Source organism: Nansenia antarctica (assembly GCF_963989245.1).
Source record: "Nansenia antarctica genome assembly, chromosome: 1".
Taxonomy (NCBI): domain Eukaryota; kingdom Metazoa; phylum Chordata; class Actinopteri; order Argentiniformes; family Microstomatidae; genus Nansenia; species Nansenia antarctica.
Genome location: NC_137674.1, coordinates 46,213,210 through 46,231,263, shown reverse-complemented (window position 1 = coordinate 46,231,263; position 18,054 = coordinate 46,213,210). Strand labels below are relative to the sequence as shown.

Genomic DNA, 18,054 nt, shown 5'->3' with positions numbered 1-18,054 from the left:
GAGGGATAACGTTTATAACCAGGGGTGCACATAACTGGTGTGCCAGTGCGCATGCGTCGCCAAAATGCATGCTGCGCGGAAGATCAGCGGCATGAACGCGCTCTTGCGCACCAACAGCTGGAAGCGCTGGGAGAGGAACTTACTTCCTCAAAATCCAACTGCTGACTGCTGACTGCTGCATCACTGCAAGCCCCACTAAGTAACTATTTCCATATCTATGTCAGCCTCGAAAGTATCGTAACTTGTACTTTCATTCCGCGTATCGCGTATCGTGTATCGCACGGTTATCACGCCGACACGTGAATTCAGTCCCGAACGACTCGTCGCTAAAAGGAAAAACAACACCAAGGGTCCCTTGAAGGGACTTCACGTTTCTTTTCTCTGAAGCTTTCAAACGTTCAGACGTTTGTTTTACAGCTTCATTATCGCACCTCGACCCCTGACCCAGGGAATATGGTTGGGAATTCTATTAGAAAAAAAGACTTTGTTGCACAATCAAAATAATGAGCTATTTAAAGTGATAGCCTACAACATCCTCTACCATGGTTGAAATTGAGGACAGTATTAACAGCAGTCAAGAGAGCAGTGATGATGATGATGATTAAGCTTGTAGCATAAATAAATGCTTAGGCTGTAACTTTTTGTTGAAAAGTTGATTTCAGTGTTTACAGAACAGAGCAGTGCTTAAAGAGATGTCAGTTGATTTCATTGTGTTTAAAGAACAGACATTCAGTTAGTGCTTAAAGAGATGTCAGTTGATTTCATTGTGTTTAAAGGAGTCTGACAGACTTTCATGCTTAAAGAGCAGTCATTTGATTTTGCATTTGTTTCTTTTGTTTTGCACACAATCATTTGTTCGTTCATCTTTATTTATGAATAAATGTTGTTTTGCTAATATAAGTTATCCATGTATCCCTTTTTTATCCATCCTGTGGGACGGGTCGTGACTCGCGAGCTCGGGGAGCACCAAGCAGCATCCCTAGGTGCTCCTCTGAGCACTGGCCCCAAAAAGTTATGTGCACCCCTGTTTATAACGTTGACCCAACGTTACTGCATACCTGTCAACCCTCCCGTTTTTCCCGGGATTCTCCCGTATTTTACCTTTTTTTCCCGCTGTGCTCCCGTTTAAATATTTTCCCGTAAATCTCCCGTATTTTTTACCTATAATAAAATATAATTTAACACTTAATCGTTAGACGTTGGCGCATGCGCACAATCGTTATATTATATCCATGTCGGAGTTGACTTGTTTCCTCTCGTTACTTGGGCTGCGTTCGTAATTTTGCTCTGAGAGCGCCGGAAAGCACACTAGGTGCAACGTCATAAAGGGACCAAGTCATTTGATTGGACAAGAGTGGTGATCAGATTTTCAGAGCGTCTTTACAAACGCAGCCTCGGTTATCTCCGTTTTGAAATGATCGCTGGTAGCATTGGGCCGCTCTTTTCCCATTGACATCATGGTTGAAATTGAGGACAGTATTAACAGCAGTCAAGAGAGCAGTGATGATGATGATTAAGCTTGTAGCATAAATAAATGCTTAGGCTGTAACTTTTTGTTGAAAAGTTGATTTCAGTGTTTACAGAACAGAGCAGTGCTTAAAGAGATGTCAGTTGATTTCATTGTGTTTAAAGAACAGACATTCAGTTAGTGCTTAAAGAGATGTCAGTTGATTTCATTGTGTTTAAAGGAGTCTGACAGACTTTCATGCTTAAAGAGCAGTCATTTGATTTTGCATTTGTTTCTTTTGTTTTGCACACAATCATTTGTTCGTTCATCTTTATTTATGAATAAATGTTGTTTTGCTAATATAAGTTATCCATGTATCCCTTTTTTATCCATCCTGTGGGATGGGTCGTGACTCGCGAGCTCGGGGAGCACCAAGCAGCATCCCTAGGTGCTCCTCTGAGCACTGGCCCCAAAAAGTTATGTGCACCCCTGTTTATAACGTTGACCCAACGTTACTGCATACCTGTCAACCCTCCCGTTTTTCCCGGGATTCTCCCGTATTTTACCTTTCTTTCCCGCTGTGCTCCCGTTTAAATATTTTCCCGTAAATCTCCCGTATTTTTTACCTATAATAAAATATAATTTAACACTTAATTGTTAGACGTTGGCGCATGCGCACAATCGTTATATTATATCCATGTCGGAGTTGACTTGTTTCCTCTCGTTACTTGGGCTGCGTTCGTAATTTTGCTCTGAGAGCGCCGGAAAGCACACTAGGTGCAACGTCATAAAGGGACCAAGTCATTTGATTGGACAAGAGTGGTGATCAGATTTTCAGAGCGTCTTTACGAACGCAGCCTCGGTTATCTCCGTTTTGAAATGATCGCTGGTAGCATTGGGCCGCTCTTTTCCCATTGACATCATGGTGTCAAGTAATGTATAAATAAATGTGCTGAATTTAGATGCCCTTTTGTGTTTTCATGTATATATATGCAGGGATGTTCAAAGTATTTTACATTCAACCAGGTATCTGATTCTGACCACCTGTAGTCACTTACTTAATCATAGGAACTAGTTAACCCAATTCTTGTTGCACTGAAGCAGGTGGTTGATTGACTGTGTCCCCTTGTCTAAATGTAAGAGGTATCCTATGGTTGTCTAGTGGTGATGTTAGGATTGACTGTGTGTACAGTCTAAATGTAAGGGGTATCCTATGGTTGTCTAGTGGTGATGTTAGAATTGACTGTGTGTACAGTCTAAATGTAAGGGGTATCCTATGGTTGCCTAGTGGTGATGTTAGGACTGACTGTGTGTACCCTTGTCTAAATGTAAGGGATATCCTATGGTTGTCTAGTGGTGATGTTAGGACTGACTGTGTGTACCCTTGTCTAAATGTAAGAGGTATCCTATGGTTGTCTAGTGGTGATGTTAGGACTGACTGTGTGTACAGTCTAAATGTAAGGGGTATCCTATGGTTGTCTAGTGGTGATGTTAGGACTGACTGTGTGTACAGTCTAAATGTAAGAGGTATCCTATGGTTGTCTAGTGGTGATGTTAGGATTGACTGTGTGTACCCTTGTCTAAATGTAAGAGGTATCCTATGGTTGTCTAGTGGTGATGTTAGGATTGACTGTGTGTACCCTTGTCTAAATGTAAGAGGTATCCTATGGTTGTCTAGTGGTGATGTTAGGACTGACTGTGTGTACCCTTGTCTAAATGTAAGAGGTATCCTATGGTTGTCTAGTGGTGATGTTAGGATTGACTGTGTCTACCCTAGTCTAAATGTAAGGGGTATGGTTTGTGGACGGTGGGGGGGGGGGGGGGGGGGGAGGACGGCCCGGGGGCGTGCGGGGGATATCCCTTATTTTCGGGAAAATATCCCTTATTTTCAAATCCCAATGTTGACAGGTATGCGTTACTGTATGATAATATTGCACATTGCTGTACTCGTTATTCAGTGAATTGTCTTACCTTGTCCATCATCTTCTACACCTCCGTTCCCCTGCGTCTCCGTCTTTCGCGTCACACTGTCCTCCGGCTCAAAGTCACTATTACGGTCGTAATGTAAATCACCTGCCTCATCAAAAACCTCTCGGTCTGAGTCCCACAGTTTGGACATGACAAATTTAGCTATTTCAGCTGCTGAATAGCTTTTAGGCCGCGGCATCTTTGGGGGAAAAGTGGCGCGACTGTGATTTGATAATCCCGCTTATTACGCACTGGAAAACAGCTGTGCAGTTTTCCTGAAAATGCCTGTTGGCTTGGTAAAGGATGGACATGTGTAATACTTGGTCAAACGATGCATAACAGAGCCCCCTAGCGTCTGGCAGTGATAACTCTGAAACCCGGAATATTCCGTTATTGGCGGCCAAGCGTTCTATCATAAAACACGGAATTTTCCGGGTTTGGCGGTCAAAGAGTTAAGCAGGTAGAGAAGAAGGGAGGTGGAGGTGGCTAAGACACACCTCTTCTCCCTGGCCTTTGACCTGAGCTGACCTGCCTCCCGACAACTGCACTTTTCTGCACTTTTATTTCTGCACCTGTTGTATTCTGTACTTGACTTGTGTCGCGTGTGTTCAGGGTCTAGCAGGAGGGGAGGTGGAGGGCCAGCTGGAGAGGCTGGCAGCAGAGGCGTCCTGTGTGTTATAACAGTGTTGTGTAGTGTGTTATAACAGTGTTGTGTAGTGTGTTATAACAGTGTTGTGTGTGTTATAACAGTGCTGTGTAGTGTGTTATAACAGTGTTGTGCGTGTTATAACAGTGTTGTGCGTGTTATAACAGTGTTATAACAGTGTTGTGTAGTGTGTTATAACAGTGTTGTAGTGTGTTATAACAGTGTTGTGTAGTGTGTTATAACAGTGTTATAACAGTGTTGTGTAGTGTGTTATAACAGTGTTGTGTAGTGTGTTATAACAGTGTTGTAGTGTGTTATAACAGTGTTGTGTAGTGTGTTATAACAGTGTTGTAGTGTGTTATAACAGTGTTATAACAGTGTTGTGTAGTGTGTTATAACAGTGTTGTGTAGTGTGTTATAACAGTGTTGTAGTGTGTTATAACAGTGTTGTGTAGTGTGTTATAACAGTGTTGTGTAGTGTGTTATAACAGTGTTGTAGTGTGTTATAACAGTGTTGTGTAGTGTGTTATAACAGTGTTGTAGTGTGTTATAACAGTGTTGTGTAGTGTGTTGTAACAGTGTTGTGTAGTGTGTTATAACAGTGTAGTAGTGTGCTATAACAGTGTTGTGTAGTGTGTTATAACAGTGTTGTAGTGTGTTATAACAGTGCTGTGTGTGTTATAACAGTGTTGTGTGTGTTATAACAGTGTTATGTGTTCAGGGTCTAGCAGGGGAGGAGGTGAAGGGCCAGCTGGAGAGGCTGGCAGCTGAGGCGTCCTGTGTGTTATAACAGTGTTGTAGTGTGTTATAACAGTGTTGTAGTGTGTTATAACAGTGTTATAACAGTGTTGTGTGTGTTATAACAGTGTTATAACAGTGTTGTGTAGTGTGTTATAACAGTGTTGTGTAGTGTGTTATAACAGTGTAGTAGTGTGTTATAACAGTGTTGTAGTGTGTTATAACAGTGTTGTGTAGTGTGTTATAACAGTGTAGTAGTGTGTTATAACAGTGTTATAACAGTGTTGTAGTGTGTTATAACAGTGTAGTAGTGTGTTATAACAGTGTTCTAACAGTGTTGTAGTGTGTTATAACAGTGTTGTAGTGTGTTATAACAGTGTAGTAGTGTGTACAGTGTTGTAGTGTGTTATAACAGTGTTGTAGTGTGTTATAACAGTGTTATAACAGTGTTGTAGTGTGTTATAACAGTGTTATAACAGTGTAGTAGTGTGTTATAACAGTGTTATAACAGTGTTGTGTAGCGTGTTATAACAGTGTTATAACAGTGTAGTAGTGTGTTATAACAGTGTTGTAGTGTGTTATAACAGTGTTGTAGTGTGTTATAACAGTGTTGTGTAGTGTGTTATAACAGTGTTGTAGTGTGTTATAACAGTGTTGTGTAGTGTGTTATAACAGTGTTGTAGTGTGTTATAACAGTGTTATAACAGTGTTGTAGTGTGTTATAACAGTGTTATAACAGTGTAGTAGTGTGTTATAACAGTGTTATAACAGTGTTGTGTAGCGTGTTATAACAGTGTTATAACAGTGTTGTGTAGTGTGTTATAACAGTGTTGTGTGTGTTATAACAGTGTTATGTGTTCAGGGTCTAGCAGGGGAGGAGGTGGAGGGCCAGCTGGAGAGGCTGGCAGCGGAGGCGTCCTGTGTGTTATAACAGTGTTGTAGTGTGTTATAACAGTGTTATAACAGTGGTGTGTGTGTTATAACAGTGTTGTAGTGTGTTATAACAGTGATGTGTGTGTTATAACAGTGTTGTAGTGTGTTATAACAGTGTTGTAGTGTGTTATAACAGTGTTGTGTGTGTTATAACAGTGTTGTGTGTGTTATAACAGTGTTATAACAGTGTAGTAGTGTGTTATAACAGTGTTATGTGTTCAGGGTCTAGCAGGGGAGGAGGTGGAGGGCCAGCTGGAGAGGCTGGCAGCGGAGGCGTCCTGTGTGGACCTGGCTCTGCAGCGCTCCACGGTGCCCAACCTCAAAGCCCTGGACAGGATGAGGGGGGTCAGGGACCGCCTCCAGCTGGTGACGGACGGTACGGCTACTCTGGATGAAGCAGAGAGACGCCTGTTCACAAATTAAATGAGCATTTCTCTCCACGAGTACGCATACAGTGGAGAAAATAAGTATTTCACCCCCTGCTGATTTTGTGAGTTTAACCCCTTACAAAGAAATGAACAGTCTATCATTTACCAACTAACGTCTGACTGCTGTGCTTGCCGACAAGGGTTTCTCCACCAAGTACTGAGTCATGTTTTGCTAGGGGGTGAAACACTTTTTTTTCCCTTCAAAATTCATATTACGTGATTTTCTGGGAATTCTTTTGATATTCTGTCTCACTGTTGAAATGAACCTAACATTAACATGATAGACTGTTCATTTCTTTGTAAGGGGCTAAACTCACAAAATCAGCAGTGTATGTCCCCACTGTATGTACTCGAACACTTCCTTCTGCACACGTCAAACCGGTGTGTTTTTTGTAGTGTTAAGCCCTATTTGGAGGACAGGATTAGTATTACCTAGGGACCTCTGGTAATTTCTAATAATTACAGAGACGGTCGTCTGTGGTCTAAATCCCGTGCCATGTCCGTAAAACAAACACAGTTTTGACCATGTCTCCCCTCTGTCCTGTGCTGCAGCGTTCGAGGCCAGCACCAAGGCCACCCGGCAGCGCCACCAGGAGTTTGAGGAGGTCAAGGCCCGGCGCTATCGCCTCTTCAGCCAGTGCTTCGAGCACGTGTCCACAGCCATCGACCAGATCTACAAGCAGCTGTGCAGGAACACCAGCGCCCAGGTGAGACCATGGTACACCTCTCACACCTCACACAGCCGGGGCGGCTGTGTCTCAGGAGGTAGAGGCTGTGTCTCAGGAGGTAGAGGCTGTGTCTCAGGAGGTAGAGGTGTCTGTGTCTCAGGAGGTAGAGGTGTCTGTGTCTCAGGAGGTAGAGGTGTCTGTGTCTCAGGAGGTAGAGGCTGTGTCTCAGGAGGTAGAGGCTGTGTCTCAGGAGGTAGAGGTTGTGTCGCAGGAGGTAGAGGCTGTGTCGCAGGAGGTAGAGGCTGTGTCTCAGGAGGTAGAGGTGTCTGTGTCTCAGGAGGTAGAGGTGTCTGTGTCTCAGGAGGTAGAGGTGTCTGTGTCTCAGGAGGTAGAGGTGTCTGTGTCTCAGGAGGTAGAGGTGTCTGTGTCTCAGGAGGTAGAGGTGTCTGTGTCTCAGGAGGTAGAGGCTGTGTCTCAGGAGGTAGAGGCTGTGTCACAGGAGGTAGAGGCTGTGTCGCAGGAGGTAGAGGCTGTGTCTCAGGAGGTAGAGGTGTCTGTGTCTCGGGAGGTAGAGGCTGTGTCTCAGGAGGTAGAGGTGTCTGTGTCTCGGGAGGTAGAGGCTGTGTCTCGGGAGGTAGAGGCTGTGTCTCGGGAGGTAGAGGCTGTGTCTCGGGAGGTAGAGGTGTCTGTGTCTCGGGAGGTAGAGGTGTCTGTGTCTCAGGAGGTAGAGGCTGTGTCTCAGGAGGTAGAGGCTGTGTCTCAGGAGGTAGAGGCTGTGTCTCAGGAGGTAGAGGCTGTGTCTCAGGAGGTAGAGGTTGTGTCTCAGGAGGTAGAGGTGTCTGTGTCTCAGGAGGTAGAGGTGTCTGTGTCTCAGGAGGTAGAGGCTGTGTCTCAGGAGGTAGAGGCTGTGTCTCAGGAGGTAGAGGCTGTGTCTCAGGAGGTAGAGGCTGTGTCTCAGGAGGTAGAGGCTGTGTCTCAGGAGGTAGAGGCTGTGTCTCAGGAGGTAGAGGTTGTGTCTCAGGAGGTAGAGGCTGTGTCTCAGGAGGTAGAGGTGTCTGTGTCTCAGGAGGTAGAGGCTGTGTCTCAGGAGGTAGAGGCTGTGTCTCAGGAGGTAGAGGCTGTGTCTCAGGAGGTAGAGGCTGTGTCTCAGGAGGTAGAGGTGTCTGTGTCTCAGGAGGTAGAGGCTGTGTCGCAGGAGGTAGAGGCTGTGTCTCAGGAGGTAGAGGCTGTGTCTCAGGAGGTAGAGGCTGTGTCTCAGGAGGTAGAGGCTGTGTTGCAGGAGGTAGAGGCTGTGTCTCAGGAGGTAGAGGCTGTGTCTCAGGAGGTAGAGGTGTCTGTGTCTCAGGAGGTAGAGGCTGTGTCTCAGGAGATAGAGCCGCCGTCTAATGATCGCAAGGTTGGCAGATCGGTGGTTCGAGCCCCGGCTGGCCACATGTCGAAGTGTCCTTGGGCAAGACACTGAACCCTAAATTGCTCCCAGTGAGCGGGGCCGGCGCCTTGCATGGCAGCTTGCCGCCATTGGTGTGTGAATGTGTGTGTGAATGGGTGAATGAGAGGCCGTTGTCAAGAGCTTTGGAATAAGTCGCTATATAAATCAGTCTGTATAAGTCAGTCTATAAGTCAGTCTGTTTACCATTCTTGGTCCTGGTTCTCTCTACTACCCTCAGGCCATCCTGAGTGCTGAGAACCCAGAGGAGCCTTACCTGGACGGCATCAGCTACAACTGCGTGGCTCCGGGGAAGAGGTTCATGGCCATGGACAACCTGTCTGGAGGGGAGAAGGCCATCGCTGCCCTGGCTCTGGTCTTCGCCATCCACAGGTTTGTTTGTTTGTTTATTAGGATCCCCGTTAGCTAACGCCACGACATTAGCTAGTCTTCCTGGGGTCCGACACAACAATCACATTTTGACAATTGTCAACATTCTATACATACAGACAATTGTCAACATTCTATACATACAGACATCATAATAACAAAAGAAAGGAATAAAATAACAGGTAACATCAGGAAGGCAGACATTCACAGGTAACATGGGAGGCAGACACAACACCCATATGTATGTGTTGTGTATGTTGATGGCTTGTCTGTCAGGTGTGTCATGTGGAAGAGGACCACAGCGGAAATAAGTCTCTGACTTCTCTGTGTTTTATCCTCATTAGTTATGGGTTAGGGTTACACTGTGATTTGATGTTTGTGTCTCTTTTTAACTTAAATAAATCTAATCAAATCAAACCCAAGACAAAATTGTCATTGTTGTTTATATGTTACGGTACATGTGGGAAACCGGTTTATGCCGGCATTTTCCGGCACATGCTAGCATAAACCGTCGACTTGGTACATGCTAGCATGTCCCAGGAAATGCCACCATAAACCGTTTTCCCACATGTACCGTAACATATATACAACAATGACAACAATTCCCTACACCTCTAATCTAGCATATCTACCTAGGTACAGAACTGCTAACTAATCTACCCGGAACCTAAATCTAACTGCTACAAAGGATGAGTGACATCCGCTCGTTCTTACCTAGTGTTTAGATAAACAGTTACCTACGTGATGTGGTGTAAACCCCAGGGTATCTTACCTAGCCCTCTCCCATGATAAGGCAACCGGGGACCATAGGTAAACCAAACAAACACTAGACAGACAAATGTAGCAACCAACTAATATACTAACAAAACAGAATGAAACAGAATTACTCAAAATAGAATGAAACGACTGAAACAAACATAACCTCACCCCTCTAACCTACACAAGTAACAAACAGCCACATATATAGGGAACAGGTAGACAGGTGATTGGTTGACAGGACAGGAACACAGGTGGACTTGATGATGGATGATTAACAGGGAGACAATCAAAGGATCACGAACACCTGGGAGAGAGAGAGACACACAGACACAAACACAAAGCAAAAACAGACAGGGACGTAACATACCGTAACATATATATTTTGTCTGTCTGCCTTCAAGTTTGTTGTTGTTGCTAATGACTTCTCTAATGACTTTCCTCTCAGCTTCCGTCCTGCTCCTTTCTTTGTTCTGGACGAGGTTGATGCTGCTCTGGACAACACCAACATCGGCAAGGCAAGACATGTTGATTATAACTAGGGTTAAGGCTTAGTGTTAGGGGTTAGGGTTAAGGCTTAGGGTTAGGGGTTAGGGGTTAGGGTTAAGGCTTAGTGTTAGGGGTTAGGGGTTAGGGGTTAAGGCTTAGTGTTAGGGGTTAGAGGTTAGGGTTAGGGTTAAGGCTTAGTGTTAGGGGTTAGGGTTAAGGCTTAAGGGCTCTGCACACAGCGTGCGATTTCTGTTGCGCGTCAACGTTCCATTTTGAAGTTTGAATGGAAGTCTATGAGAAAATCATAAAACATCGCATCCCAATGCACACAGCGTGCGATGCAATTTCTGTTGTATGTTCTCATAGACTTCCATTCAAACTTCAAAATGGAACGTTGACGCGCAACAGAAATCGCACGCTGTGTGCAGAGCCCTTTAGTGTTAGGGGTTAGAGGTTAGGGTTAGGGTTAAGGCTTAGTGTTAGGGGTTAGGGTTAAGGCTTAGTGTTAGAGTTAGGGGTTAGTGTTAGGGGTTAGGGGTTAGGGTTAAGGCTTAGTGTTAGGGGATAGGGTTAAGGCTTAGTGTTGGGGGTTAGGGTTAAGGCTTAGTGTTAGGGGTTAGGGTTAAGGCTTAGTGTTAGGGGTTAGGGGTTAGGGTTAGGGGTTAGGGTTAAGGCTTAGTGTTGGGGGTTAGGGGTTAGGGTTAAGGCTTAGTGTTAGGGGTTAGGGTTAAGGCTTAGTGTTAGGGGTTAGGGTTAAGGCTTAGTGTTGGGGGTTAGGGTTAGGGGTTAGGGTTAAGGCTTAGTGTTAGGGGTTAGGGTTAAGGCTTAGTGTTAGGGTTAGGGTTAAGGCTTAGTGTTAGGGTTAGGGGTTAGGGTTAGGGTTAAGGCTTAGTGTTAGGGTTAGGGGTTAGGGTTAAGGCTTAGTGTTAGGGGTTAGGGTTAAGGCTTAGTGTTAGGGGTTAGGGTTAGGGTTTAGGGTTGGGGGTTAGGGGTTAGAGGTTAGGGTTAGGGATGCACCGAAATGAAAGTTCTTGGCCGAAGCCCAAAACTTAAATTAAGGAAACACTTGGCTGAATACCGACTACTGAATGCGTATCGGCAGTTTTTAATTTATTTAGCCAACATTTTTTAATGCTTGTATGAGGTTGTTCGATCATGTCCATGCTGTTAAAAAAATAATCATTGGGTCATCTGGCATTCAGATTTATTCTCATAATCTATAATGTCATGCGTGGAACAGTGGTGATTGATTCATGATGATGATGAGGATGGTAGTGTAGTGATGATGAGGAGGGTAGTGTAGTGATGATGAGGAGGGTAGTGTAGTGATGATGATGAGGAGGGTAGTGTAGTGATGATGAGGAGGGTAGTGTAGTGATGATGAGGAGGGTAGTGTAGTGATGATGAGGAGGGTAGTGTAGTGATGATGAGGAGGGTAGTACAGTGTTCATAACGTCCCTGGGGCTTCCCCCGTCTCTGCAGGTGACGTCCTTCATCAGGGATCTGTCCAGGGAGAACCTCCAGATCATCGTCATCTCTCTGAAGGAGGAGTTCTACTCCAGGTCCGACGCTCTGCTGGCGGTTTACTCTGAGGTACCGGTCCACTACGCCCATCCAGTGGGTCACTCTCTCTATAAGCCATGTCTTTACACTTCCTTATGTTGGTGGCTCTTGTGGTGCTGGGAGTTTAGACAGCTGTTTGTTTGTTTCCAAAGTTAAGAGATCATAAAGTGTATGATGATAACTTAATCTGTTAATCTACCTATCCCTTCAATAAGTAATGTATGTTGTTGTTGTTTGTCTCATGTCTGTCTGTATTTTGTCATAATTATACTCTTTATTATTTTGACACTCTGTTGTTATGATTGTGATATTATGTTGGGACGCTGTCTAAAACAAGATGACACATCTCAAGGGGTTTATCCTAATAAAGACATTTAAATGTAAATGTTTTATCTCTATTCTCCCTCTCTTTCTCGCTCAGTTTGACGACTGCATGTTCAGCCGCATGCTGGCCTGGGACCTGACTCCCTACCCTCTGGATGAAGACAACGAACAGGAGGGAGAGAATGCCGTGTGAGAGAGGGAGGAAGAGAAGGAGAGAGGGAGAGAAGAGGGAGAGGAGGCCATGTGAGAGAGGGAGAGAAGAGAGACTTTTAATGTCTGAAGGCTACAGTTTAATGTCTGAAGGTTACAGTTTAATGTCTGAAGGCTACAGTTTAATGTCTGAAGGCTACAGTTTAATGTCTGAAGGCTACAGTTTAATGTCTGAAGGCTACAGTTTAATGTCTGAAGGCTACAGTTTAATGTCTGAAGGTTACAGTTTAATGTCTGAAGGCTACAGTTTAATGTCTGAAGGTTACAGTTTAATGTCTGAAGGTTACAGTTTAATGTCTGAAGGTTACAGTTTAATGTCTGAAGGCTACAGTTTAATGTCTGAAGGTTACAGTTTAATGTCTGAAGGCTACAGTTTAATGTCTGAAGGTTACAGTTTAATGTCTGAAGGTTGCAGTTTAATGTCTGAAGGCTACAGTTTAATGTCTGAAGGTTTGTTCAAACTGTTGGTTTGTTAGTTTCATGTCTCTCAGCCTTACTGTCGGTGCCATAAGTCACTTGACACAACCTCAGGTTTTGTTGCCAAAATGTGTGTGTCACCTTCACCTTTGTTGGATTTAACTTTTTGCGGCTTTCACTGTTAGTACTGTTGGTATTTAACATAAATTATTTCTTTCAACTATTGTGTGTGTGTGTGTGTGTGTGTGTGTGTACCCACCCACTCTACACATAATTGTAACACAGCACCAACAGGCCAACACCTGACCATTACCCAAACACCTGATATTAACCAGCTACGCCACCAAAAAGCTGGCAGTTTCCTTGGGCATGTGGTATTTAAACTTGAGGGGTGAGTTTCCCATCTACAAACATAACTCGTGTTCCTAATGTTATGTAATGTCAGAGTCCCAAGCCACTAAGACAGTGAACATGCTTGTAGCAGTCGTTGTTTAACATAAATAAATTAAAGAATATGACGTGTTTTTTTATATGAATACTAATAACTAATTGCGGTCTTGTGGAATCCGAGTTGAGTTGTTGATGTTCCATGTTCATATCCGCTGTGGCCTGGGGAGGTCAGTGGGTCATTATACAACGGATAGATCCGGTCCAGTGTCTCTATTGGTCAGTTTGGTCCAGTGTTCATATTACTCTGCGTTTGTTTATATTACCGTTATTTCGAAGTTACATTCTTACCGTTGCTTAGCAACCGATAAACAACTGTTCAGCGGAAGAATAGACTTACAATAAAACACAGTTCCATTAAAATACATTAATTAAAATGTTGTCTTTCTTTTGTGAAATATTGATAGATAAATACCTTCTTTTATCTATTTTGTGGTTTCTTTTTATTTTACTACTTGATCTTTTGTAAAGCGTCTTTGAGTGTCTATTGGCTGCCCTTCCAATGGTCTAAACATGACCATGTGCCCCCAGAGGTGAAAACATCGCGCTAACGTGATCTACTGGGCTTTTCTCACACAACCATCTCTAGTATTACAGAGAATGGTCAGAAAAAGACACAAATATCCAGTGACGTCAGTTCTCTGGGCGGAAATGGTGGTGGTGGTGTAATGGTGTGGGGGATATTTTCTTGGCACAAATCTGCAGCAATTGTGTGATGCTAGAATGTCAATATGGACCAAAATCTCAGAGGAATGTTTCCAGCACCTTGTTGAATCTATGCCACGAAGAATGAAGGCAAACGAGGGGGGTCCAACCCGGTAATAGCAAGGTGTACCGGTGCAAGTGGCTGGTGAGTGTATGTTAGTGCAAATAACTAATTTGACTACTATTGATTTGATAATGATGTATCATTTATATAAAAAGCCTTAATGTTGAGCCCTGGTATAAGTGTTCTCCAGTGACTTTTGTCCGCTATAAGGTGGTGGTAAGTTGAGGTTTGTGGTGTCGTAGCAAAAAAAGTGCCAGATTTTCCAGCGCGCCATGCACGCATTTCATTGCCCATCTAGGCTAAGCGCCGGATCTCCTACAATCCTAAATCCGCCCCTGGCCTAGAGTACATAATGTTAATATTAATCAAGGATGAGGACTATTTCACCATACATGACGCATCATAGCTTTTTGCTCACTGATGGGGTCCCATAGGTGCCCTTTTTTTTTCGCCCCTTACCTTCAAACAGCCTGAGTCCGCCACTGCTGTGGAGAGTTTATTAGGAAGTGCAATCAAAATGGACAAACAGGTTGTCAACTTTTGGGATGGCTGTTTCTCCACCACTAGGGGGCAGCAGAGGACTGTGCCGTCGCTGCGGCTCCAAGGCGTACCACCTGCAGAAGTCGTCCTGCGGGAAGTGTGGCTACCCCGAGAAACGCAAGAGGAAGTGTGAGTACCCACCCCTATACTGTCTGACTGTTTATTCATAAGAGGAAGTGTGAGTATCCACCCCTGTACTGTCTGACTGTTTATTCATAAGAGGAAGTGTGAGTATCCACCCCTGTACTGTCTGACTGTTTATTCATAAGAGGAAGTGTGAGTATCCACCCCTATACTGTCTGACTGTTTATTCATAAGAGGAAGTGTGAGTACCCACCCCTATACTGTCTGACTGTTTATTCATAAGAGGAAGTGTGAGTACCCACCAGAGGCGGATTTAGGATTGTAGGAGATCCGGGGCTTAGCCCAGAGGGAGAATATTATGTGCGTGCGGGAGCGCGCCGGAAAAATGTGCCTTCAACCTTCAACTTACCACCACCTTAAAGCGGACAAAAGGCTGTATTACAAAATAGACAGTAAACACACACACACACACACACACACACACACACACACACACACGTCAGTCACCATCATTTATATTTGTATAGAATTACAGAATTGATGGGCTGAGGCTAGTTATGTTACAGTATGTATATCAGGGCAGACTCTGTGCTCACCACTTATATTGTATTGATTGTCTTGTCCTGTGTTATATGACGATATATTACATGTATTGTTGGCCTGTGTATAGTACTGTGAAATCAAATCCCCCCTGGGACATTAAACAAACTTAGTTAGTTAGCGTTACATCTTAGGATAGATTTGAGTCATGTTCTGTATACATACATACTACCATAAGGGCATACTTAATGTGGTTACTCCATGTTTACTAGCTGTAACATTAACGTTACATCATTCTTTTTCACTTGTTACTCAGTCAACCAGAGTGCAGATATCAAAGACTATCAGCCAGTTATTCACTTTATTTGTATAAGTATTATCCTTTGTTTGATTTCTTACCATGTACCGTAACAGTACCTTGCTATGTTTCATTTTCATTATAACATAACGTTATGTTATGATAGCCAGCTAGCATTAGCAAACCGGAAAAGTAGTGTCAGTGAGTCAGTCACCTTTCTAATAAGATTCACAAACCTGAAACATCATCTACAGTATGTGTTTATATTCACATCCTCTAAAAGTGTCACCTGTTGTTCAACGTTTTCTGATCATTGCCATATTGTTCTATTTTAGGTTGTTCTATTCAACATTGTGGCCTACAGGGGGGAGACGAGGATGAGAGAAATACCTGTTGCAATTATATGCAGAATTGCATGTTACCTGCGGCAGTTTGTGGAGACAGGTATATGTTTATACTCTCCCCATTGTGTTCATTTAAGTCCTATAGGTTTATTAGCTTATTATTGAGGATATTGACACCAATGTTGTGAGTGTTTTTAAAGCAACATTGGTAGTAACTTTGGAAGGACCTTCAATTGTACATACTCATGTTCATGAATTGTTGCAGTCCTATTAGATTTATGTATTTGCATAGGTTTTGGAAACAGTCTAATGTTTACTTTCATTGTTTCAATATTTCTTAACCATTTGCAATACCTCAGGATCTACTAAAGCAGCTGGTGAAATCTTGGGTGGGCTGGGAGCTGCCCATGAAGGAGATGCAGGTGGAGGTGGTGCAGTCCGAGAATCCGACTTCGTTCACTTGCTTCCGCATCCTCCGCTTGCTGGCTCATTACACTAGCTACAACCAATTCTACAACCATACCACAACACATTCCAAATGTGTGTTTGTAAAGTAGTGTTATAATTAACTAGGTAGCAGTGGGGATTACACACCCAATCCATTGCATTGCAGTATTTTGGCTTGACTGGCGAGTGTGATTTTCAACAACGTTGAAATCTATTTCCTTGTTGCAAAATAACAGTGAACATTTTGATTGGTTGCCGACGTTCCCCCTTTCACCAGCCACTGTCACAATGGTTGAATTTAAATGCAATTGAACTGTACTAATATATCCTATTCTTAATCCTAAACCTATTCACATGTCAATGTGTGTTAATGAAAAGAAATGTTTTCTCCCCACTACAAAACTGCATCTTTGGACTTAGTCTGAGTCCCGTTTCTGTTTGTCTCTTACTTGCAAGCAATAAATGTCAGTATTCATATTGTGGTGTAACAAGACTTTATTTCTTGAACCTCATCTCTAAAGAGCCAAAACTGCAGAGTGGTTAACCCTAGACTTCTACCACAGTGTATAATGCTGTAATCAGTATAAACATTTCAAAGATTTTGGGTGCAGGCCATCTGATGTACTTGAAAAAGTGCATCATATACTTCATGTATATCTGCCTGCCTGACACTGCACTAAGGACCACCAGCTCCTGAGAGCAGACAAACTCCAGGTAGTCCAAATCCAATAGGACACGGTCCAGCCAACCTGGTGTTTCAAGTCTTTGTATTATATGGGTTCCAAGTCATTCCTGAAAAATACAATTTGAGTTACTAAAAAACTGGACAACGGTAGTCCTTGATATTCTTTCTTCATACAAAAATGCAAATGTTAGCAGCATAATCAGCACAATCACTCCACTTAAATATTGAAACATGCTATCACAAGACCCTACCAAAATGTTATAACGCTCACAAACATTGATTGAAGTAAAATATGTAGCTAATGTTTTATGAGTTTACATTGTAATAAATAAACACAATTACATTTGATTGTTCAATCACATTACTTGCTAGATGGATAGCTTACATTACTGGGGGGTATTCCACGAAGCTCGATAAAGTTCTAAGCCTCGAAAATGTTAGCTTGCATTCGGTGCCATCAATGTGGCTCAAATAATTCGCTGCTTGGTTGAGCTCCTTCTGAGTCAGATATAATTAGCCTGGTCGCGACCAGGCTAAAACACAGGCTATGGTAAGACGAGCGTCAAAAAAGGCTCACAGGCGGAAACTACATCCCGAACGACAGTTCCTCTTTTAGGAAATATTAGTTCCCACTTCACACGAGATAGATAGATTAGATAGTTTGACTGTGTGATAGATAGATAATTTGATATTTTGAAAGTGTGATCGATCGATAGATAGTTTGATTGTGTGATGGATAACTTGATATTTTTAAAGTGTGATAGATAGATTGATAGATCAATAAAGAAAAGAGTGTAAAAAAAAAGAAGTAATTGTCTCAACTTGCATTGCTGTCATCACAGCGGTCTGGCTGGCGTAGTGTTTAAGGCAGCCGGCTGGAGTTCCAAAGGTTGCGAGTTCGAGACTTGACTAAGTGATTCTTTTTTTTCTTTTTTTTTACATTTAACCGAAGATTTCATGCAAAGGTTTCAAACACCATTGTAATCGTGTCAGTTCTTGTAAATTAGCCTGCACCATAATTTTATAGTCTACATACTTTTTTAGATGAGATTTTAGATTAGATTCAGACAACGAAATGCAGTAAAAAGTGCGTCTGAAGAGGGATTTGAACCACCGATATAAAATGACGAATATATCCTATGGCAGCGGTCAATACCACTAGGCCATTGTGGCGATATGACGGTTTGTAGCCTGCTGCTGATATCACCACAGTAGTAAATATTCATTTATTAAAATATGAACATATAACAATAACTGGGGCTAGTATGACCTACGCATTTAATCGGTCAGCAATTTCTTGCCAAACCATTCCCTCGCCTTGTTAATTGCGGCAGTATTGCACTATTTTACATCTTATTTTTCCGTCTTCATAAAGATCAATAATTCGGGAATGCTGCGCAAATGTAGTACCCCTGCAGAGTGGAGTATCTTCATTTCGACAGTTTGACTCTTCTGGGCTCTTTATGTCTGCGTGCACGCGCCCATATCGAAGATTTG

General features: G+C 43.1%; 1 pseudogene across 1 annotated transcript in view; it reads left to right on the top strand.

The window, feature by feature from the left end:
• The window catches only part of LOC308150523 (structural maintenance of chromosomes protein 1B-like), a 42,877-nt pseudogene extending 30,908 nt beyond the window's left edge, over positions 1 to 11,969 (top strand). Inside the window, exons 20-28 of the transcript in view lie at positions 4,028 to 4,087; positions 4,783 to 4,842; positions 5,662 to 5,721; positions 5,955 to 6,108; positions 6,713 to 6,867; positions 8,496 to 8,647; positions 9,849 to 9,918; positions 11,372 to 11,482; positions 11,874 to 11,969. The product of the transcript in view is annotated as a structural maintenance of chromosomes protein 1B-like (transcript). The remainder of the gene's footprint in view (positions 1 to 4,027; positions 4,088 to 4,782; positions 4,843 to 5,661; positions 5,722 to 5,954; positions 6,109 to 6,712; positions 6,868 to 8,495; positions 8,648 to 9,848; positions 9,919 to 11,371; positions 11,483 to 11,873) is intronic.
• Positions 11,970 to 18,054: the final 6,085 nt, after the last annotated feature.